Source organism: Odocoileus virginianus, chromosome 5, assembly GCF_023699985.2.
Source record: "Odocoileus virginianus isolate 20LAN1187 ecotype Illinois chromosome 5, Ovbor_1.2, whole genome shotgun sequence".
Classification (NCBI taxonomy): Eukaryota; Metazoa; Chordata; class Mammalia; order Artiodactyla; family Cervidae; genus Odocoileus; species Odocoileus virginianus.
Genome location: NC_069678.1, coordinates 67,382,344 through 67,406,090, shown reverse-complemented (window position 1 = coordinate 67,406,090; position 23,747 = coordinate 67,382,344). Strand labels below are relative to the sequence as shown.

The window sequence follows — 23,747 nt, the reverse complement described above, 5'->3', positions numbered from 1 at the left end:
ACTCTGAGCTTCCTGGCAGCCAAGACAAAAAAGAACACATGATAAGTTGCTTAATTCTTATTTTCAAAAAGAGGAAGCATATTAGTCTCTTTGGGAGACAAAGCTTTTCCTACCACCAAATTGCAAAAGACATTTCACATGTGGGTTATATGGAGAGATTTTGAGTTGTAAAACAATAAGGTTAACAATAGGTTTACAAAAAGTTAGAGAAACAGTATGGATTAGGGCTCAGAGCACAAGCTCCAGAGTCAACCCTCACTTGACTTCCTACAAGTTCTGTGATCTGCTCTCCACCCTGTTTCTTTATCTATAATAATAATCAGGAGCACATTATGAGTTCTTTCTCTGAATCAGGAATGTACATTCAGTCCCACAACAGCTCTATTATCCCCCTTTTATAGTTGATGAGTCTGAGGCAAAAGAAGTTAAATAACTTGGCTTACGTGAAACAGCTAGTAAATGCCAAAACCAAGAAGTCTTGACTCTGAAGTTGTAACTGAAAGTTGAAGAAGTATTTGTTCAGGAGAGCATCAGAGAGCTTAAGTGACTTGCCCACGGTCTCAAGGTTAGGACTTGAAGCCAGGTTTTCCGTTAGTAGCTCAATAATGACAGCTTTATTTATTGTAACCTTCTTTTGTACCAAGAACTATGCTAGATGCTTTTCATATAATCTTCCTGGTACCTCTCACAACCCACATGGACAACAGAGATCCAGAAAGATTAAAAAATTTAAGGGTACATATTGGAAAAGGTTACATGCAAGAGTCTCATTCCAACATTTTTGAAAGTGTGACGCCCTGCACCCTGCCCAAGCCTATCGAACTGATGCTTATGAGATATCTCTTACAAAGAATTGAACCCGTTCATGAATGCTTGTGGATTTTAACTGGAGTTTTTAAACAAAGATGGGAGAGTTGAATTTTCAACATTTTTCTGGATTTTCTGGTAAATGTCAGAAACGTCACATGGAGGTTTTTATTGTTGAAATGTCAGTGACTTATTTTAATGTGTTGATTGGTGAAGATGTTCTCATAACTAGCTGCCTTGCCCTCCCTGGGATGAAGCATAATTGCTAGAACAAAGCAGTAGAGATGCTTACTGAGGCCCTGCATAGGTTAAGTCATATTATGAACTGGAAATTTCTATTCCCTTAAAATTCAAATGTTGAATCCCTAATCCTGCAGCATGATGATATTTAGAGATGTGGCCTCGGGAGGTAATTTGGATTACATGAGGTCATGAGGGTGGGACCTCTATGGTGAGATTATCTCTTCTAAGAAGAGATATCTGACCTTGCTTCCTCTCTGCTGTGTGAGGACACAGCCGAAAGGTAGCCATCTGCAGACCAGAACCAACCCTGCTGGCACCTTGATGTTGGTGCCTTGAGAAAATAGATTTATGTTGTTTAAACACTCAGTCTGGTATTTTGTGATGTCAGCCTGAGCAGATGAAGACACCTCATTTAATCTTGACAGTCTCCCCTACCTGCAGGGTAGGGCTTTTCATTCCTATGTTATATATGAAGAAAACCAGGCTCAGAGATGTTTTAAGAAATTTGCTCAAGGCTACAGTTAATAAGGGACAGAAGCAAAATTGAAATCAAGGTCTCTCTGGATTTAATATATCCTCTGCCAATTTTCATTCTGTTTTTATTTTTTTCTTTTTTCTTGAAAAATATTTTTTGGCTTCTTAAATGTTCAGGAGTGAATTTTCTGAAAAGGAATGTCATTGGTCACAAAGGAGATTGTCTACAGCCAAAACAGAGTTGTGTGACATGATCTGACTGTTCCATCCAATGCTCCATACCATGATTTATGGCTCCTCATTGATATCTTAGTCATATTTGGAGTTTCTAACGCTGAGAAGATTCCACTCATATCTTCTCCTAGGTGAAAACTGAGCCTCATCCCACACTGACCTCTTTTTCACTACATAATATTCTCCCTTAATCTTCTGGAACAGTATCTAAGATAAGGTAGATTGAATGTTGGAATCAGTGACTTGAGTAGCAACTGGAAGGCTTACCACATTTTAAAGACAAGGTCCCACCCTGTTCAACCCACAGAATTAAGTGCCTCTCCTGATTATTTTTAGGAGACACTATAATCTAGTAAAGAAAGCCAGCAGGTGCAAGAGACCTGAATCTTACCTGTCATCACATACCAGGGAGAACCGATGTGGTCTTGACTTCTGTGTGTGATTGTTGTGCATTGTCAAACAGTGTCACTTGACCTCTCCAGGTGCTTGTTTCATTTATTTCCTTTTTAAAAATTGTTTAATGAAGAATTGCCACACTTGTGGAACTGCTGAGATAGAGCCTTTGAAAGCTTCAGTGACCTCCTTGAAGTTCAATTCAATCACATCCAACTCTTTTGAGACCCCATGGACTGCTGCATGCCAGGCCTCCCTGTCCATTACCAACTTCCAGAGTTTACTCAAATTTATGTTCATTGAGTCAGTGATGCCATCCAACCATCTCGTCCTCTGTCGTCCCCTTCTTCTCCTGCCTTCAATCTTTCCCAGCATCGGGGTCTTTTCAAATGAGTCAGTTCTTCACATCCAGTGGCCAAAGTATTGGAGTTTCAACTTCAGCATCAGTCCTTTCAATGAATATTCAGGATTGATTTCTTTTAGGATGGACTGGTTGGATCTCCTTGCAGTCAAAGGACTCTCAAGAGTCTTCTCTAACACCACAGTTCAAAAGCATCACTTCTTTGGTGCTCATTTTTCTTTATAGTCCAACTCTCACATCCACACATGACTACTGGAAAAACCATAGCTTTGACTAGACAGACCTTTGTTGGCAAAGTAATGTCTCTGCTTTTTAAGTGACCAGATGCCATGATCTTCGTTTTCTGAATGTTGAGTTTTAAGCCAACTTTTTCACTCTCTTCTTTCACTTTCATTAAGAGGCTCTGTAGTTCTTTGCTATAAGGATGGTGTCATCTGCATATCTGAGGTTATGGATAGTTCTCCCAGCAATCTTGATTCCATGAACTTCTATGAAGCACAGGTATAATTATCAACATTGTTATAATGATTATGTTTGGAAATGTAAATGCATGTACACTTGGATTCATTCATCTCTCTCTAAAGAAGAGATGCAAACCTGTGTGCCCCAGGTCTGGGGACCAGCTCAGGACTCTGGCAAGTTGAGGTGAAACAGAATAACTTCCTCCCTGTGATTCATATTCTTCAACCTGAACTTCAGACTTCAAACCTGAATTTCATAGATCCTAACTTGATCTTCAGGATGCCTGCTACCCCTTCCTTTAAGAAAGCTGAGCAAAACTTGCCAGCAACTCAGTGATTCCCGTGGGCCATAGGTTTTGTCTTCTTATAGGCTACACATATGGTAGTTGGATAAAGAATTTCACTTCTTATCTAGATGGGCTGACTTTGGTATACTCAGCCAGTGGCATCTCCTTCAGATGAAGGAAAGGATAAGAAGACTCTAAAAGACCCAGGCTGCATGTAGGAAGAGGCCTACGTGCCTGGGGAGATAGGATTTCCCAAATTCTTAGGCCATGAATGGATGACGTCAGCCAGGGATAGAGCACTATGCCTTCCTTTGCTGGTACAAACAGATCAGAAGAACTTAGAGTTGTGGATTTTACTTATAGCTATTGCACACTTCTATATATTTCAATTCTGGGGAAAGTGTATCAGCTGGAGGGAAAGGGGTAGTGGATAGAATTTTCTGATGGGCTATTAATGAGGTTGCTCAAGTTACAAAGTCCATTGCTATTCAAATTTTGCAGCCCACTGATAGTTCCTGCTCCCACCCCTTGTTTATTTATCCATTCATATTCTTATCCTCAGAGTCTCCCTCTCTTCCCCTGCCTTTTTCTGCCCTCCCTTTAGACAGCTAAATTCTTCCTCAGTTCAGTTCAGTTCCTCAGTCGTGTCCAACTCTTTGCAACCCTATGGACTGCAGCATGCCAGGCCTCCCTGTCCATCACCAACTCCTGGAGCTTGTTCAGACTCATGTCCATCGAGTCAATGATGCCATCCAACCATCTCATCCTCTGTTGTCCCCTTCTCCTCCTGCCTTCAATCTTTCCCAGCATCAGTGTCTTTTCCAGTGAGTCAGTTCTTCACATCAGGTGGCCAAAGTATTGGAGTTTCAGCTTCAGCATCAGTCCTTGCAATGAACATTCAGGGTTGATTTCCTTTAGGGTTGACTGGTTTGATCTCCTTATAGTCCAGGGGACTCTCAAGAGTCTTCTCCAACACCACAGTTTGGAAGCATCAATTCTTCAGTAGAGTCTTCCTACTATTCCCTTTTCAAATTAGGATCTCACAAAGGGTGTTGGTATAGCTATCCAGCCACATTAAACAATAGAATAATAATATCTTACAGCAGGGGTCCCCAACCCCCAGCCCACAAACCAGTACCAGTCCATGGTCTGTTAGTAAGCAGGCAGTAAGCAACGAGTGAGCAAGCGAAGTTTCATCGGTATTTGCAGCCACTCCCCATCACTTGCATTACCACCTGGGCTCCACTTCCTGTCAGATCAGCTGCAGCATTAGATTCTCATAGGAGTGTGAACCCTACTGTGAACTGCACATGTGAGGGATCTAGGTTGCTTGCTCCTTATGAGGATCTAATGCCTCATGATCTGATTATGTATTATGGTAAGTTGTCCATTTATCACATTTATATCACAGTGTAATAATAATAGAAGTAAAGTGCACAATAAATGTAAGGCTCTTGAATCATCCTGAAACCACCACCCCCTACCCTAACCCCACCTCTGCTGCCCCCAGTCTATGGAAAACTGTCTTCCACCAAACTGGTCCCTGGTACCAAAAAAGGTTGGGGACCACAGTCTTAACGAATTGTCCCTCCCCAGCAATGGTGCTCTCCTCTGAGCAGTTTTCAAAACTGTTATTCCACTAGACAGTGTGACAAGTATTGTGTTTAAGCTGTATCTATAGCTTAATAAAATGGAGTCAAGTCACAGAGATTCCACTTTCATGGTAAAAGTTTAGCTATTGAGTGAGAGGGGACACAAGGAAGGAAGTCTTCCTCCCTCCTTATAGTCATAAAAACATGGAATCCAGGCAGTCTTGGCATCTGTGATCTTTCTGTCTGACCTCTTCCCCAGCCCTAGAAGGTCACCCACTGCTCCTCTGTCCATAAGTGCACTAATTCTGAATATCCTGGAAAGCAAATAATTATAATTAGAAGTTGGGAGCCTCCCATAACAATTCTGTAGGCTCCTAGGTCCTGGAAAATTAACAAACTGGAAAAAATAACTTTATTTCTTTTTATCAGCACGCTTCCATTTTCTAAGCGCAGACAATAGACGAGTTCTGAGAAGCACAAAGGGCACAGAACACAAGAAACCGGATTCACGATGCCATGAGAGAAAAACTCAGTCCAGTGGCAGAGGCAGAAATACAAAATGGCTTTCCACTTCCTGCTTCCTTCAGCCCCTCTGCAGATGTCCTTAGCTTCCTGTAATTTCTTATCTTATAAGGTAGTTTTTTTCCCCCCAAGACTATTTATATAAAATAAACTTTAATTCTAACAGTGCTATTTATCTTAACACCCACCCTCCCCACCTCAGGGGAAAAAAAAAAAAAGCAGTAGAGAGAAGCATCTAAAGCAAAAATCAGCAAAAGGAGACAGTGACAAGAGATCAGAATGAATTCAGCCATCTTTCAGGATAAGGAAAACAAGCCCTTGGAATCAACCAATTAATCAAAACCTCTTTTCCTCCCACGGTGTGAGGGCTGCTGCCTCTGTAAACCGTTGACTCCACTCATTCCCACCATCAGCTTTCCTTGTCACGTTCCAGACAGACTCCTGTGTCTCGCAGACCAGTACATGGAAGCAGCCAGTGGAGAGCGGTGATTACTCACCCTTTCTGTAATGTGTGCCCACAGGATAAACTATCCACGCTGACCACAGTGGTCTACCCTCAAGGTCAGTCCTTGCAAACACCCTCACTACTTAGCCAAAGCCTCTCCTTCTTTCTGTTCTTTTTTGGCGAGGTTTTACTTCATTTGGAGCCAGTTTATATTCATCACCTATTATGTGCTTCAAAGCCTGTGGTTTTGTATGTGACACAATACCTCTCCATTCTGTTTTATTTTGTGAGAGTCAACTTTCTGTGCTTTTTAGTTCTGTTTGGCTTTCTGTCACCATAAATACCAGTTTTACATTTTGCAAAGTAAAGTTGATTATCATGATCTTGCTTTCTGGAGGTTTGGAAGGACTGATATATTGATATAATGGGTGTTCAGAAATATGAAACCATCCCATTTCTTGGCACATTCAATCTTAATTTGCTGAGTTTTTTCTTTTTTCTGGAATACAAGTAATAATTCGTGTTCATTGGGAAAAATAAAAAAATTCAGTTAAGCTGAAAGAAAAGTATGAAAACACTGATATTGCTAGCCTAAAACAATCACTATATTAGATTCCAGTTTCTATCTTTTTAATCCTTTGGTCCATATTTTTAAATGACTTTATACTTTTCTTGATTGCAGAAATGTATTCATACAATGCATATTGTTTTATAACCTTTTCCCCCACCCCAAAATACATAGTAAGCATTTTTATTTATCGTTTTTGTAGGCTGTATAATGTTCTGCCCCATAGAAAATGCCATGACTTATTTTTTCCAGTCCTCTAGTTTTGAATATTTAGGTTGTCTCTGTTGTTTTAAGGAACGTTGCAACTAATAACATCTCTGTAGCTAAAATTTGCCCAGGCCCTAAGTTATTTCCAGAAACTAAATTATGGAAAGTATAGTTGTTTGGTCAAAAAGTTTGCCCAAGCTTTAGGATTTTGATACATATTAGCACCTTATACTCCCACCAATAGTGGGTGAAATTTCAGGGCTCACATTTCTTGTGTGTAAGGAGTCTTTTGCTGTGAATTTTAGTTTCATTTGGTTTTCATTCCCAGGCCTCTTAAAATCCTATTCATTTCACATATGGTCCTGATACTGTCATCTCTCTAGTAGTCTTTTGCCCTTTGCTGCTTAAGCATGTGCTTCAAGAGCTATGAGATTCTGGTTTCTTATTAAGTAGATTCAGGTCTCTGATTGGATTTTTGATGTCCTATCCCATATAGGAGTGCCTCATAGAAAATCATCAGAAAATCCTGGAATGGTAATTAATTTAAAGAAGGATTAAATTAAGAGTGGGATATTGCCCTTAACATTCTTTATGCTTATTGCCATACCTGGTTAACAGTACATTCTTATCTTGTTTAAAAATTGCTCCTACTCGGAAAAAAAAAAAAACAAAAAAAAATACAAATTCAGGTTTCAGGTCCATATCTCCAGTTTGCAAAATGACATCATGGATATAAAAAAAAATCAAAAATTAGGGACTTCCCCAGTGGTTAAGATTCTGTGCTTCCACTGCAGGGGGACATTGGTTCGATCCCTGGTTGGGGAAATAAGATCCCCTACTGAGTAAAAAAATAGGTAACTAATAAAGACTTACTGTATAGCACAAGGACCTCTACTCAATGCTCTGTGGTGACCTAAATGGGAAGGAAATCTAAAAAAGAGAATATATATGTATACATATAACTGATTCACTTTGCTGTACGGCAGAAACTTTAACACAACCTTATAAAGTAACTATACTCCAGTAAAAATAAATAAATATTAAAAAGTAGCTCAAACTTAGAATTCTATTTTTAAGAGATTATTTCAACATACAAGATATATGACATTTGACTCTCCCGTTCACAGGGTGATCCTAGATCAAGCCCTGTTACTTTCCATCCTATGTCAGTCATGGAATCTTCGGTTTAACATCCACTGCAGCAACCAGTGGATGTTAACAGTGAGGTCATATAACCTTGTTCTTTCTGTTCCCTCAAACCATGCTTTTTATATCTGTTGCCTGGAAAAAGCAGAGATTACAATGTGGCAGCACAGCTGCTCTTCTGCAGGGTGGAATGGATAATAGAATATATCCGCATCAGTGTTTATCATTGCTACTTTGTTGATTATGACTTGTAGAAATAAAAAGAAGAAACATACCCTCTTTGGTTTGGAAGTTTTCTACTTCTTTTGTTTGGAGAAGACTTCATACCATGTTCCCAGTAGTGTTTTATCTTTTTGTATTTAATCATAACCTGTCCATTTACTTTTTATAGAGATAGATATAAAAAAGCACTTAACTAATTAAGAATTTTAGTTAAAAGACACTTTTTATAGTATTGTTATTAACACAGAGGTTTAGGCCAACAAGCATTTTTTTCAAAGATCTCCATCCTCCTGCAGTTTTCACTCAGGAACTTAAGAATTGGACTTTTATAAAAGCAAACAGTAGCCAAATATCTACTGAGTCCTTTAGTTGCTTAGAAGGATTTCAGGACTGTAATTCTAAAATAAAGTTTACCTACTTCTCTTGAACTTAATTTTGTTCAAGACAACATTTTATACTGGTACAAATCTGAAAAAATATATTAGATTATTTTGTAGAAATGAATGTCTATACATACTTAATTCCTCATTCTGATTATCATTTATGCTTTTATTTTTTATGGTGAATTTCCTTGTTGGGATAAATTAGAAATGAATAACTTGGGCTTTCTTCTGGTTTCTCTAGGATGTTAGGAATAGAAGATCTGTGCAATATAAATTTAATATTCAACACAGTAAATTAAGCTATAGAAGCAAATAAAACATGAGGGAAGATAAGACCTTTAGTTAAATCAGGAATTGTCTGTAACTGGGGAAAAGTTCTTAAAAATGCCTACACATGCACACACATAAACGCACACATATAGATATAGATACCACTGGATAAAGTTAATTCAGAGCCATGGAATATTTAGAGGTCTTGCTGAAATCTATGTAAGACTTCTGATTCCATCATTGAGGCAAATGATCAAGACCTAATGGAGAGAAAAATATCATTATTACCGTTACTTATTGGAAATGTTTCATACTTTTCAGAGAGCCATAAAGTGCTATGAGTACAGAAACTTGGATGTCATCTCTCTAATCATATATATTTCAAAGAAATTTGAACATCTAAAAATTTGGTACCATGTTAAAAGTTATACATAAGGAAATTTCCTATACTATTATCATCATAAATTTTACAAATGAAGAAACAGGGTAGGAAGGTTTAAGTGACTTACCAAAGTCACATGCTAGAAATGGCAGGGGCCAGAATCCAAGGCCTAGGCTAGAATTCCAAAGCTGAAGATTGTTCAACTCAGTCATACTTGGAAGTGGACTCCTGTGAGGCTGAGTGTGATTACCATTATTTTTTTAAATTTTTTAAAAATTTATTTTATTGAAGAATAGCTGATTTACAGTATTGTGTTAATTTCTGCTGTGCAACAAAATGATTCAGTTATACTTATATAACTGAATCTTTTTCATATTCTTTTCCATTATGGTTTATCACAGGATATTGAATATCATTCCCTCTGCTATCCAGGACCTTGTTGTTTTTGCATCCTGTGTAGTTTGCATCTGCTAATCCCAAACTCCCAATCCATCCCTGCCTCACTCCCCCTCCCCCTTGACAACCACAAATGAGTTCTCTATATTTGTGAGTCTGCCTCTCTGCAGTTCAGTTCAGTCGCTCAGTCATATCCGACCCTTTGCCACCCCATGAACCGCAGCACGCCAGGCCTCCCTGTCCATCACCAACTCCCAGAGTCCACCCAAACCCATGTCCATTGTGTCAGTGATGCCATCCAACCATCTTATCCTGTGTCGTCCCCATCTCTTCCTGCCATCAATCTTTCCCAGCATCAGGGTTTTTCAAATGAGTCAGCTCTCCGCATCAGGTGGCCAAAGTATTGGAGTTTCAGCTTCAACATCAGTCCCTCCAATGAACACCCAGGACTAGTCTCCTTTAGGCCATCCTGGTTGGATCTGGGTGGATCTCCTTGCAGTCCAAGGGACTCTCAAGAGTCTCCTCCAACACCACAGTTCAAAAGCATCAATTCTTCAGCACTCAGCTTTCTTCACAGTCCAACTCTCACATCCATACATGACCACTGGAAAAGTCATAGCCTTGACTAGACGGATCTTTGTTGGCAAAGTAATGTCTCTGCTTTTTAATGTGCTGTCTAGGTTGGTCATAGCTTTTCTTCCAAGGAGTAAGCATCTTTTAATTTTATAGCTGCAGTCACCATCTGCAGTGATTTTGGAGCCCAGAAAAATAAAGTCAGCCACTGTTTCCCCATCTATTTGCCATGAAGTAATGGGACCAGATGCCATGCTCTCAGTTTTCTGAATGTTGAGCTTTAAGACAACTTTTTCACTCTCCTCTTTCACTTTCATCAAGAGGCTCCTTAGTTCTTCTTCACTTTCTGCCATAAGGGTGGTGTCATCTGCATATCTGAGGTTATTGATATTTCTCCTGGCAATCTTGATTCCAGCTTGTGCTTCCTCCAGCTCAGCATTTCTCAAGATGAACTCTGCATATAAGTTAAAGAAGCAGGGTAACAATATACCGCCTTGACGTACTCCTTTTCCTATTTGGAACCAGCCTGTTGTTCCATATCCAGTTCTAACTGTTGCTCCCTGACCTGCATACAGGTTTCTCAAGAGGCAGGTCAGGTGGTCTGGTATTCCCATCTCTTTCAGAGTTTTCCAGTTCTTCTGCTTCTAGTTGTCTGCTTCTCTGGACAACTAGAATTTGAATATACATTAAAATGTCACTTTGTTAGTCAAGGTCTCCACAGAAGATACCCTCAAATTAGGATAGTTGTAGGGAGTTTAGTAGAGGGACTGTTTACAGACTGTGGACTGGCTCTGGAGAAATCACAAGGGAAGATGTAGTACACTGGAATCTGTAAGAGCTGGACCTTAAGAGGTGAAGGAGGAACACAGTTCCTAGAACCTCTGAACTCCAGAAGAGAGGACTGTGTGGAGGCTACCAAGTCAGCTGTCTTGCCAGTGACCCTGGAAGTGACGAGCTGGATTATTGACCCCTTTCTCTTCCCTCTCACTGATTGACTGTCAGGTTTCCATTGGGTGGAGTCAAAGTCAGAGGTCAAGGAAGCTCGTTGATATGGTTCAGACACATGAGCCTGGATCAGCCCAGAGGAGAGTGGGAGAGAGTGTTCAGGAGCATGTACCACCATCCTCCGCCATCATCCAGACTGGGCTGGGCAGGTCTGTCTGCAGACCAGAGGCCAATCTGTGAATGGTTTGTTACAGATCTGCACTGAGATAAAGGACTTGCATCAGAATGTAACTCGATTATGACATTTTTTTCATAGCACAGTGTTCTCAATGAAAGAATCAGTGTGTTTGTTTACTTTCTGGTGCAACTCTTTTTGTCATCATGTCATAGACAGCCCCTTTGAGTAGCACTGATCAGATCTGCCAGCTCTACAGATGACAGACAGCCTAGCATGCTCGAACAGAACCCCCTTATATCTGCCTTTATTTTCCTGCCTTACCTTCCACTAAAGACAGGAAAACTGTGCCTCTTCTGAGATGGGCTGGGCAGTGTGCTAAGGTACTGGAGATGACCTTTACTTCTTGAAAATAGGTTATTCACCTCACCATTACAGATAGGAAACTGAGGCTCAGAAAGTTTAAATACATCATCTCACAAGTAGCAGAGGTGGTGATCAAATCCAGAGCTGACTCCAAAACCCATGCTCTTCCTATGGGCTGCCTAGGGCCATGCTTAAAATGATCTGATGTTAATACTTAGGAAACAGTGCAGAGTTCTGGGGGGATTGCCTTGTTTGGAGGCCCAGAACTGTGTTCTGGTGTTGGTAACAACCACGTCATGGTTTCTGGGAATAGACACACCCCAACTCCCAAAAAATTAGAACCATTTATGGATCCCATGTCACTCAGCTTTATAAGGCCTTTCCCAGCCCAGCCAACCAGATCAGAAGATGAAGTCAGTTTGTTTCTAAGGACTTCTTGTCTGTTTCTATCTCTTTTTTAATCTGGGAGGTTGGAAACAAGATGAGAAAGAATTCATGAGAGGGATACATTTCCTTAGAAATGTTATTAATTGGCTGGGCAAAACAAGGGAAGGAAATAAAATAGCTGCTCCTTACTAAGTAAAGGCATCTCATTCCCTTATCTCATTAAAAATTAAAAGCACTCTTGGTTTAAGTAGGGCAAATTAGTAATTAAGTGCTATATAATCAACTTGTGTAAACATAATATTGAAGGGGAGGCCAAATTAATCACTCTGCTGGCTTGTTTTTGCCTGCATTAATGCACCTTTTACTTGGGTCCTTCCTGTGATGTCAGGATGCATTTTCTGCTCTCCCTCTGCTGCTGGAGATAGGGTGGGCTGTGATAGCTGGGCTGACAGATAACAGTGGGCTGGATCTGGAAAAGACATGTGTCTGGGCCTGTTTCAACTAGGTTGTGAGGATCCCTTTAACAGGTGGGGCAGGCCAAAGAGGCTCACCCAAAATGATCATCCCTTGGATGCAATGGATGCAGCTACTTGCACTCATCTTGGCAGTTTTGCTTTGGGAAGAAAATGATTTATCATTCATACTCCTCTTCCATAAAGGATTTGAGCAAGCTTATAATAAAGGCTAAGCAGAATAAAACTAAGCAAAATAAAACACAAGTTAGAAGCTATGTAGAAAGAGAATACCCCAACTACTTAGACTCAAATATATATGCCTTCAGGTGCCAGCTAGTCTGTATAAGCATGGGACAATACCGGCAAAGGCCAAGATGATTTCTTCTGAAGGTTGGAGGATGTATACTCTGCCTAAGGACACTGACATTCAGGTTGTTTTAACCCTGCTTTGGTGAGTGCCAGACCAAGCAGATTTATGGGGCAGATTTGGCCTGTGGGTCTCTGACCCTGAAATAAGAGGATTACTTGGAGCTTCCCAGCAGCCAACACAGAACTGGGAAATAGCTCAAGTCAGATAGTGTCCATGGAGTCAAGGAAGTATACACCCATTCTCCAAAAGAGACTAAGTCTTCCCTGCTACCAAATTCTAAAGTTTCCATTTCTTTAAAAACAAACTGAGAAATCCTTCTATGAAACTTCACAGAAGCAGCAGAATTCATCCTATACTACATTGTTAAGGGTCCAGAGCAGAACATTGAAACTTAACTTGAACTTAAGAATTGCCCAGGTTTATAACTGAGTGGAGCTGTCTCTTGATCCAAGGGTAGAACTGAGAAAACCCAGCATGGTAAGGATGGCATGTCCCTTACCTCTCTTCCCCGAATATTCCTTCCCTCAGCCAGCTTCACAAACAAAGCTGTGTCACTGACCTAGGAGTGTCTTAGAAGACCTCAGTACTGAAGGTTTTTACCAGCCTGGCATCAGGGACGTGCTAAAATGAAGCACCCATCAATCGAGAAGGGCAGCAGATGTTGAAGCCTATCAGATGTCAGTAAACAGCAAGCCTACAGAGGCCAGTGAACTTGGCATCCTCCTAGCAAAAATACACTGTTGCCTTCAAGAGGGAACGCCATGGACTTTTATACACTGCATTAGGTGATATATTTTTTCTTAATCTCTATTTTTTTTCTAAGGGCAGATTTATAATGTTCACAGAGTGTTCTAGGCTTTCAGCCCTAGAAGTGTAGGTCTTCAAAATATCCTCCCAGTAATTATGAGACGTTTCATGTTTAGCTTATCTAGTACCCTCCCTTTTACTGTTAGAAGTATGATTCATATTATAAGCAATAAATAGGACCATAGTTAAGAGCACAGACTCAGATATCACAGAAGTCTGGGCTCCGGTCCTGAGTTCAGATGCTAAAGCTGTACGTTGGGTCAGTCCTTTTACCTCTCCTCTCTAAACTGGTGTTCTCACGGTACAAATGAGACTGTTAAGAGCGCCTGCCTCATAAGAGTGCCGTGAAGATTAAATGAGATAATATGTAGAAAGTATTTAGCACAGTTCCTGGTAGGAATAAACTTCCAGTGAGAATTCTACAAAGTTAGAGAAATATTTATGATACCTCTCCTTATTAGCTGACTGTAAATTACACGTTGTTATAGCAGTTTAGGTACATTATTAAAAGACAGCTGGGCCACTCATTTGCCTGTTTGCTCCCAGGTAGCTTTTTACTACCTGTGCATTACATTTCCTGGACTCTCTTGGAACTGGCCATTGAGTAGTATTTAGCACTGTTTTTGGCTTAGTTTTAGTCTTTGGTTAATGGGAGATACTGATGGAGATTGGCATGCAGGAAACAGGGAGAAGTCAGGTCATTGCTCTCTTTCACTTCAGCAGCAGCAGCTGCATCTCCTGTGTGATTCCAGCTTCCAGCCTCTTTCCCTGCAGGTCCCAGTGCTAAGCACTCAGCCTTCAAACTTCAAACTTCATTGGTTTCAGCTCCAGCCTGACATCCCCAGCCCCTATCTCTGGTCACACTACTGCCTCCCATCAGCTCTTGATCCCTGAGAGGAGTAGCAGCTTTTTGCCATCCCTGATCTCTGAGTTCCTTTGGCATCATCAGTTTGGCTTCTTAGTTTCTTCTGTCGTCAGTGAAAACAATTTCTTGCACTCAGTTCTTTCTGTTAAATGACCTAGAGTGGTTTCACATCTCCTGACTGGACTCTAATGATACAGTGGCTTTTAAATATTAAAAGAGAAGTCACTCCTTATGGTGAGTCCACTTCCCCTTCTCTCTGCCTGTTGGAATGGGCTAGGCCAGTGGGAGGAAGGGTGGCTGGTTCTCATGAAGAACAGTAAACTTTGATGAAATAACACCAAAAGACAAGAAATTAACCTTAGCAACTCTAGTGAATATCCAGCTCTGAAATAATCGAACTCTGAGTCAGGCATTGAGGACAGTGGCTGTGCATAGCTTACGACTTCCATCAGGAGACACGGCTGGATTACAGGTCAGAACCAGGCCCAGTTCAAGGGAGTTTCTCATCAAAAAGAATAGAAACTCCTCTTTCTTGAACCAGAACTCTGGACCATTCTACATGAGTCATTATATTACATGTGTGATTACTCTCATCACTCAGAAAGGACAAGCAATTTGCCCAGCATCCCATAGATGTTAAGTAATAGTATTAGTTTAAGTCTGTACGTCTCAGAGCTTATGTTTATTGAGACATATCTTTCACTCAAGGTTTTCCAAACTTTCTTCCTATTTCAAAGCAAATTATAAGAAAGCTACTTGCAAAACTCATATTTTTCTGGTCTTATAGACATTCCCTTGCAGAATGGATAGTTAGCCTTTTTTCCCCTAATTCTCACAGTAGATTCATGTGCAAATTTTCTTGCCTTCAGTTTTACAAATGAGAAAGCAGAAAGTGAAAAGAACTTACCCAAGGTCACACTAAGTGTTAATATTCAAGCTGAAATTTGAATACAGGTTTTCCTGTCCCCATGCAAACACAATTTCTACTGGCAACATCAAAGCACTGGATTATGTGATAGAAGGCCAAATGTTTTACAGTTTTTAAAAAGAAAAAGGGGAAAAACAAGGCCAGGTTCCCCACCTTCAAGGAGTTAACAGGCTAGAAAAATAAAAATGAAGCAACCTGAAACCAGAGAGTGCTGTTACATAATCTACTCCCTGGTAATAGCTACAGGCAGGAAAGAGAAGTGTGGCTTTGTATAAGAAGTCAGACTTGAAATGGAAATGGTAACTTAGGAGGAGCAGAGAAGCAGTAGGAAGTGGACTTTTCAGATAGAGATGCTAGTGAAAGGAAAGGAACAACACAGACAAAAGAGACATCAACTCAGCTCCTAGGAAAGCTTCCCAGTTCATGAGGAACAAAAGAGAAAGCTCAATACATAAGGACCACACTTGACTGGGAATGGGAGTCATCAACTATGAACAAATTATTAGGAATTTGATCAGGAGTCTTGGGAGCATCCTTTGCCCAACATCCCATGACTCTGTCCGTTGTTTTTGTTTTTGTTTATGTTTCAGGCTAATAGTCTTTTTTTTTTAAATCAACAACATCAAGTGCTTAGATAATAATACTGCTTCGCGCTTTACAAAAAAAAAAAAGCCTGTAAACTAATTCAACCTGAGAGTAACAACAAAGATTTATTATTTATCTCTAACAGTTTTGAAGTCTTTAAATGCCCCTGGAAAATTTTCCTATTTTGCAAGAGAACATTTGTGTATAGAGTGTTGTAGCATATCATGTTTGAGAATTTCAGGATGAAGGTACCTTCTGAGACAAGGCCAGTGAGATAATGGGAAGCAAGCAACCCACCTCATCCCACCTCAGATCCTACCCCTTCCCCTCCCTACCTCAACTGACACCTTGGCCAGAGGAGCCTGTATGTTGGATGGAGTCGATCAGACTGAAATTCCTACGAAGTTGGCCATGTCAGTTTCACCTGTCAGCATCTCTGATGAGGAGGGATCCTGAGAGGCCAGACTGGTTTAGGTGATTGGATTATAGCGGTTGTCTTCATTTTAGTAAGCTGATTAACCACTACAAACAGACATTTACAGAGGAAAAATTTATAGACAGCCCTAAAGTGGTGATTCAAGCAAGTGCTTAGACTACTGAGGAGCAGCAGGCATTGTGAGTCCAGCATGTTGTGACGTGGTGGGGAACGAGGAACCTGTTCTTCAAGGGGCTCCTAAAAGGATAACAGAGGGTATTCTTGTGATTTCACCAGTCATTGTGCATGTGACTTTGTGGAGTAAACCACTTAATCCTCACAACAATTCCATTCAATTCTGATATTCCTAGTGCTTTGCAGATAAAGAGGTCTTTGCAGATAAGGAGGTCAAATCACAGAGAAATTAAGTACTTTCCCAAGGTCACAAAGCTGATAAGATATTCTTGGGTGATGTTCTGACCCTGTAGTCTGTCCACTGGAATAATACTGGAACCCATCTGTAAAATTGCCTTAGGACATTTCCTCAGGTGGTCAGGCCCACCTCTACACTCCCCACCCAGGCCTGTGTTTATCTCTAGTATTGCCCTTAGATATTCCAGTGTCTGCTTACCCCACTTGGATATGGGCTTCCAGGGAAGGGTCCCAGAAGCCCTCATCCTTAACCAGTAGCGGGTGCTGCATAAACATGTGTGGTACCAAAGAGGAGGTGAAATTGACAGAGAATGTATAGTCTCCCTTGGTCTGGCTGAGCAGCCACTTAAAGAAGAAGTGCTGCTGTGGATAGATGTGGATTGAAAACCCTTAGCAGGTAAAATCTGACGCAAGTCCACCTAGTTCTTACCTCTGTCTCTGAAAACAGCTTTTCCCATTCTCATGGGCATTCACTCCAGACTGTTCCTTGTGATTCCCAGGTACTCTCTTTTTTCCAAAGATAAAGTCCCCATCCTCAAAGTCAGTTTGGTTACAAAACAACTCAATATATAACCTGGGACAAGAGGTCTACTACTTTGGGCCTCAGATTCCTTGTCTTTACGCTGAAAAAATTAGGTCCTGATTTTCAAACAATTTAAAGTAGTGGACCACTTAGGAGGCCACTATGTGAAATACATAGAAGCTGAGCCATGTCTCCTGTTCACCAAGGGTCCCAACTGAACATAAGAAGCATGACGCTCAATTGTTTCAGAGGCAATAACCCAAAATATATTAAGGTAATCAACACAAATACTTAATAGTACAGTAATTAAAATGACTTCAGAATGGAAGATCCAGGCCATTGAAAAAAATGGGTTCACAGGCTCCCAGCGAGACCCCGTGCCTGCTTCTCTGTACCCCTGGAGGAAGAGGGTGCGAGGCTTGACTGTGTACAGTGGGTTGGGGAAGCTAAAGCCTCTGGGCCCATCCTCCTTGACTGAAGACAGACTGTGTGCTGTGGCACTAGTGAATTAGAAATTCTAGCCAGTGACTCTTAGAGGTTGAATTTCTGTCTGGGGATCTGACCTCTTGCTTCACCAGCCAAGGGGATCAGACTGTCCTGGGAGGAGCTGTGAGCTAACCCTCTGAAAAGCCTTTCCTTTCTTTTTCTTTCTTTCTTTTTTTAACTGTATGTTTCAAGGGGAATTTCTGACTGGGGGCTTAACACCATCAGTTTGAATCCCTCTTAGCATTTAGAGCTTTGAGAGATCCACACCACCCTCTTCATTGGTGTTTTGTGCTAGAAGATTACTAGAGATTTAATTCCATTTATGTCACTGGATTTATTTAATGAATGCCCCATTCCCCCCCCACCACCTTTTTTTTTTTTTTTTTTTGGTCAATTTTCACTGATTCCTTATGTGAATGCCTCAAGGGTAAGAATCTAGTTTTAGTTTTTTAGTTATTTCCAAATCTCCAGTCCCTAACACAGAGACTGACCTGGACTGCTTGGTAAATATTTATATTTCATTCGACAAATACAACCCGCCCCCCCACCCCCGCCCCAGGTACAGCAATGTGTAAAATAACCATTGTACCAGGTTTCATCCCATTTACAGTGGAGTGTAAGAGACCTTTAAAAAAGTAAATCCAAATAAATACATAGTATATCTTGGATTAAGGGCTCTAAAGAGAAAAGAACAGTTTCATTGGAAGGACAAATTTGATTGATGAATGAAAGGAAAATGACCCCAACTGCCAACTCAAAATCTGTCTCATCTCATCTCTTTGTAAATAATTATCATTGGTATTATTTTAACTATCACAACTGCTGCCATTTCTTGAGTATCCACCACATTCCAAGCTCTGTCCTAGTACCTTCCTATTTAGTGCATCAAAAGAACCTTGCTATTTAGGCTTCCACATCCCTTATTCCAGATGAAAAAGGAAGGCCCAAGGGAGGTAATTAACTTGTTCATGATCAGAGTCGGTAAATGTCTGGGACAAATGCAAGTTGGTCTGACAGAGATTCTGCAAAAGGAAAAAAATTCCAAAGATTATCATCAGGGATCCAACAGGGAGTTGCTGACTGAGGAACACTATATCCTACCTTGTTGCAGATGATCAATTATGTTAGGGGAGAGGAAGGAAAAAAAAGAGAAAAATCTATGTTCAATAGTGAGAGGGAAAGGAAGATAATATTCTTGAATTGGTCATCTTATCAGGCTAGCAATAATAAGCCATCACCATGGGAACAGGAACTCTAATTAATGACAGATGTTGAGTCACTTTATAAACCACACCATCTGAATGCCGAGCTGGTGCTGTAACCCTCTCTCCCCTGCCGCAGCTGGGAGCATGCTATGGTCTTGTTGGAGAGACCCATCTTTCATGGGGGGAACAGACTCTGGACTTGGCATCAGAAGACTTGCATCTGAGCCTCAAATCTGCCCTTTCTGAGTTCTTTTGCCTTGAACAATAAGCTCACCAAAAGTGAGAGGTGGCTATCATTAATCTTGTCACTATTATTGCTACCACTAGTAGTAGCTTTCTGAGGCTCTAGATCTACAAAATGCAATGTAATATCATCTCATCAGTTACTACACTGACAGCACATGTCCGGCATAGAGAGTGTGCCGTGTTATTTAACCATGGAGATGCTGATGCTGGATAAGAAAAGAAGAAAAGGGAAAGAGGAAGAAAAGCAGTTGCAGGGATGTGCAATGATGTACGTGCATAGAACTGTGAAAGCTCTGAGGTGTGATACACATGAGGGCATTCTACTCATTGTCAAAATATTTTTGGTCAGTTCCTGGGCTAACAGCCCATTCCTGTGTTCAGTTTTGTCAAAGGTTCTATTGTCTCTGTTGCCTTTCTGTCCAGCCCAGGGTGCATGTCTCTCCTCCTTCCGGCTGTGCTGTTTAACTGGGGGAAGGACAACCAAGACAAAGAATTCACAGAAATTATGAGAAAAATTTACTCAGAGCCCAAGTTCTCTATAGGCCAGGATTTCCCATAGACTGTTCTTTTGGACATTAGAAGATATTCCTGGAAATAATTCCTTTGGAAAACACTACATGCAAGTTAACTAGGTATCTTTATAGTAAGACTTTGCATAAGAGTTCAATATATTAACATGCCTTGTGAATCTCCCAGGTTGTGGAGGCATTTAGAATACAGATTTTCCTAAATTTACTTGACCAAAAAATTAGTTTTTCATGGAGCATTTTACTTTGCTAAAGGACCAAGCGTTGAAAAGTGCTGCTGTAAGCCTAGAGTCAAGACCATCAAGTGTACAAGTATTACCACATAACAGGTTTGAAAAACCCCACCAACCTTCCCGTCATTCATGTGTCCATTTTACACATTAAAAGGGCGCCAATCGCTTCCCTCATGAAGGACAGAGAAGGGAAGGGAAGCCTGTGTGCTATAGTCAATGGGGTCGCAAAGAGTCAGACGCAACTGAGCGAGGGAACAGCAGTGCTGTATTTGGCAGTGACTTCATGCTGGATGGTGGAGAAGCAACAACGATCCATGTATTTCCACTCTTACCATCTTGGAGCTTTTGTGAGCATTTTGGGGTGATAGAGAAATTGCCTGGCAATAGCGATGCAGGTGAAGGGTGGAAAGCAAGGGTGCTGTGGTACCAAAGACAGGAGCTTCCTATTCCTACTTCGTAGGTCAAGAGGAGTTTCCCAGGGAAAGGAACTTCTAACCTGAGATCCAAAGAACAGTGAGAACAATAGGTAACACATTGTCCTTGCACTTTCCCAGGTATTGTCACATTACATCCTCCGAGCAATCCTCAGGGTCAGTCGCAATGAGAGTGGTGACAGGAAAGATGAGAGGAATGTGAATCAGCACATTGCTTTGGGTCTGTTGGTTTGAACTTGACTGAGTTACTAAACTCCATGGACTCAAGTGTCCAGGAGCCATAAATGGATAAAAAGTAGAATAATATGGCTTCTCCCCAAATGCACAGGTACACCGTCAGTAGCACCCAGGATTTTAGCTGGCTTGTGGACACTCTTTTTGTAATAGATATATACTTAATTTAACATATAATAGAAAAAGGTAACCAGCATCATACCTATGTTTTCATAGAAATTTTTGCCTAGAACAAGGCAATTTGAAAAAAGAGAAAAAAGAATTTTTTCAGAATTTAGAAAAAAAATATTATACTAATATAATACTACACATGACACTTGAATATGGAAACAATTATGAAGATGGTATGTGAATAACTAAAATTTGTGAAGTAATAAAGTAACATGTGTGAAAGTGTCTCATGCATAGAAAGTGAAAGAAGTGTTCGTTGCTCAATCGTCTCCAACTGTTTGTGACCCCATGGACTACAACCTGCCAGGCTCCTCTGTCCATGGAATTCTCCAGGCAAGAATACTGGAGTGGGTTGCCATTCCCTTCTCCAGGGCCTCTTCTCAACCCAGTCACTGAACCCAGGTCTCCTGAATTGCAGGCATATTCTTTATTGTCTGAGCCCCCAGGGAAGCCTCATGCATAGAAGGCCCCAGGAAATGCTTCCTTTCTTTCTGATTCACTGGGCCACCAAGTGGCAGACCCCAGGGCTAAGCCAGAGTCAGACTCCCAGTCTAATGCTCCTTCCAGGACACCTTTAACTGTCTGCCTTACCCAGCCACTCATCCCTCAGTAATAATGCAATGAGTAGGTATATCAGAAAGGACTCATGACTTTGCAAAAATGTTCTGATGAATATCAATAATAAATAACATGTATACTTATGAATATAGACAGTGTTAGCATTTGCAAAAACAAGAATTGGAATCTGAGAATTGAAAGGGCACTCAGAGATCATCTCACCCAATCCTGCCTTTTATGGATGTGGAACTTGGGACCCAGAGAGGAGAAGTGCTTTGTTCAGAGCTCTTAGCTGATCAAACCAGGATGAGAATTCATATAAAACATGCAGATATGAAATGTTACATGTAAGGGCTTTCCTGGTGGTCCAGTGGTTAAGACTGTACTTCCAATGCAGGAGGTGCAAGTTCAATCCCTGGTCAGGTAACTAAGATCCTACTGGCTGAGTGGTGTGGTGACAAAAAACAAACAAAAAGGTTACATGTAAAAAGAAAAAAAAAAACAAAAACCTGTCTCCTTTTTTCCAGAAAAGTAGCAGGGATATACCACAAAAGGACTTTTACTTTCACAAATTTAAAAATTTGGGAGGTCATGCTTCATACTATGCCAAGCAGAACATTGTAAATGATCACTGGAGAAAGCATTCCTGGTTCTATTCATTTGTTTGTTTGTTTTAATTGTAAAATATACAAAACAAAATTAACCATTTTTGCATAAATAATACAGTAGTGTTAAGTATTATTCACATTATTGTGCAACCAACGTCCAGAACTCTTTTCATCTTGCAAAACTGAACTCTCTACCTATTAAACAACAGTTCCCCACCCTTCTCTCTTCCAGGTTCTAGCAACCATGATTCTACTTTCTATCTCTATGAATTTCACTACTCTCAGTACATATATAAATGCAATCATACATATTTGTCTTTTTTTGTGACTAGCTTCTTTCATTTAGCATAATGTCCTCAAGAGCCATACTCATGGTAGCATGTGTCAGAATTTCTCTCCTTCCTGGCTGTTTTCTTGATGTGACACACAAACTGTTCTCTGTGGTTCCTGATTATACCCATCATCACCGTGAAGACTTTGGCATGCTTACTGTTTTAGTGACTTTTCTCCAATGGGGGAAATAGATAGCTCAGTTGTGGATGACAGCAGCAGTGAAAATCAGTATCTAAGAGGAACTCGAGCCTTCGTCCTCCAGTCTTTTCTAAGTAGGTGACAAGGGAGATAAATGAGATTGCTTGCTGCATCTCCCATCCTCATCCCCAGTTCCCTTCATTGCTTCCACCTCAAGTCTGCAGTCAGCCACAAAGGAACCATGAGGTGGTGGTTAGTGATTTAAAAAGTGGATTTTCAAGTAAAACAGCCTTGGATTCCAGTCTAGCCTCTGTAACTTACTAAATCTAAGATCATAGATAATATGATTAACTCTCAAAGCCATGCTTCTGTTATCTGTGGATGGACAGAATAATACTTGTATATAATTTTTCTTTTTTAAAGCTTGTTTGTTTTCTCCTATGTGATAAGATGTTATTTCTGGACTTAGTTTCTCAAACTGAAAAATAATAATCAGTAATTTCTTCCACTGGATTTTTCAGAGATGGGATGTGATGTTATCTGACATTTTGGCCACTGAGACATCTTGTTCCAGGCTGAGAGTTCTAGGGAACCTCGTGATATTGGAAAGGAGAGAACACTCATTTATTATGCAGCCTCTGTATGTCAGATATAGTACTTTTTCATCCAAAACTCTGAGTAGGACTCTATTATGGCCCTTGGCCCTTTGCATCATTAGCATTTGCTGTCTTGCTGGCTTGTCTTAACCATCCTTGTCCCCCAACTGCCACCCTTTCATCAGGGCCTGCAACATGACTACAGATCTTGCTCGCCCTGCTGCCATTTTTTTTTTTAACTGTTTCTTTAATGCATTGGGAGTCACTGAACATGTGCCTGCATTTCTTTGGCCACTAATACATCCCCATATCTCAGGATATTCTCTCTCTTCCCACTCCAATATCCCCATGGCCTCATGGTAAAAGGTACCATTCATTTGACAAGGAAGCCTGCAGATGGAAACTGATTTGGGCTCCTCTCTCAGCACTCTCCTTGCTGACCACTCAGGATTTCCCCCTCCCCCTAGATTTGACCCTCTCATCTTCATTCTTTTGATAAACAGGACAGCTGTCCCCAAAGGGATGCATCCATTACATTTCACCAGAGTTGAGTTCACTTTCCATTGTGTGTTTCTGTTTAAAAAGAAAGCCTTTTAAAAGGGTTGAGCATACATTGAGTGTGTACTTAATTTTTAATATGTGTGTGTGCCCACAGCCAAAAGAATAGAAGAGAAGCCTTAAATAACAATGAAACTGAATTGTATATGTGTGTTATGTGGCACTGATTCCTAAACATATATATTCTTAGCAGGCAGGTAT

At 40.6% G+C, this 23,747-nt stretch overlaps 1 protein-coding gene across 16 annotated transcripts in view; it reads left to right on the top strand.

Moving 5' to 3' along the window:
• FGGY (FGGY carbohydrate kinase domain containing) overlaps nt 1–23,747 on the top strand; it is a 484,689-nt gene that overhangs the window by 394,834 nt on the left and 66,108 nt on the right. The window lies entirely within an intron of this gene.